Below are 1,434 nucleotides of genomic sequence, written 5' to 3'. Positions count from 1 at the left end.
CATATCTTCAGCACCACCCCGTCTCCTGCCATTAAACAGATATACACAGAAACAAACATACACAGAACCCTCCACGAACACCAGTCTGTCTCCTGTCATTAAGCAGATATATAGAGAAAAACGCACACAACCCTGCACTACCACCTTATCAACTACCATTAAACAGACTGGCACAAAAAAAAAACCGCACAGACAACCCTACACCAACACTCTGTCTCCTGGCATTAAACACACACACACACACACACACACACACACACACACACACACACACACACACACACACACACACACACACACACACACACACACACACACACACACACACACACACACACACACACTCACACACAAAAACCCTCCACCACCACACTGTTCTCGTGCCATTGAGCAGATATACTCAGAAATACACACACACAATCCTCGACCATCACCCTGTTTCCTGCCCTAAAACATATATACACAGAAGCACACACGCATACAGAACTCTCCACCACCACCCTGTTTGTTGCCATTAATCAGATATGCACATAAAAATACACATACACACACAATCCTCCCCAATCACACAGAAACACACAAACATCTCGTCACCAACACCCTGTCTCCTGCCATTGTACAGACATACACAGAAACACACACAAACACACGCACACGCACACACACATGCACACACAACCCTTGAACAGCTATTTGTTTCCTGTCATTAAGCAATTAAACAAATATTTACAGAAACATACAGACAACCCTCCACCACTATCACCCAGTCACCCATCATCATACATATATACACAGAAATACGCACACCCATTCCTCCAACACCACACTGTCTCCTGCAATTAAACATATCGACACACAAACACACACATACCACCCTCCTCCACCACTCTGTCTTAAACAGATAAATACAGAAACATAAAGACATATCTTCAGCACCATCCTGTCTCCTGCCATAAAACAGACATAGACAGAAACACACACACAACCCTCCACTATCCCATTGTTTTCTGCCATTAAATATATATACACAGAAACACAGACGCACACGTACACACAAGCATTGACAAACAATTTGTTTCCTGTCATTAGGCAGCTATACACAGAAACACACACACAATCCTCCACGACCACCCTGTCTACATTCATTAAACTAATATACACAGAAACACACACTCACCAACCTCCGAAACCACCCTGTGTCCTGCAATTAAACAGATATTTACAGAAACATCCAAACAAGCCTCCACCACCACCCTGTCTCCTGTCATGAAACAGATATACACAGAAGCACACACGCACACACACAAGCATTGAGAACCAATTTGTTTTCTGTCGTTAAGCAGATATACACAGAAACGCACACACAACCCTTCACGACCGCCCTATCTAGATTCATTGAACAGTTATATACAGAAACACACACTCACCAACCTC

Source organism: Chiloscyllium plagiosum, unplaced genomic scaffold, assembly GCF_037043375.1.
Source record: "Chiloscyllium plagiosum isolate Xiang-an unplaced genomic scaffold, Cpla_swu_hap1 HiC_scaffold_44, whole genome shotgun sequence".
NCBI classification, from domain to species: Eukaryota; Metazoa; Chordata; class Chondrichthyes; order Orectolobiformes; family Hemiscylliidae; genus Chiloscyllium; species Chiloscyllium plagiosum.
The sequence above is the reverse complement of the archived record's forward strand: the minus strand, read 5'-3'. Positions refer to the sequence as shown.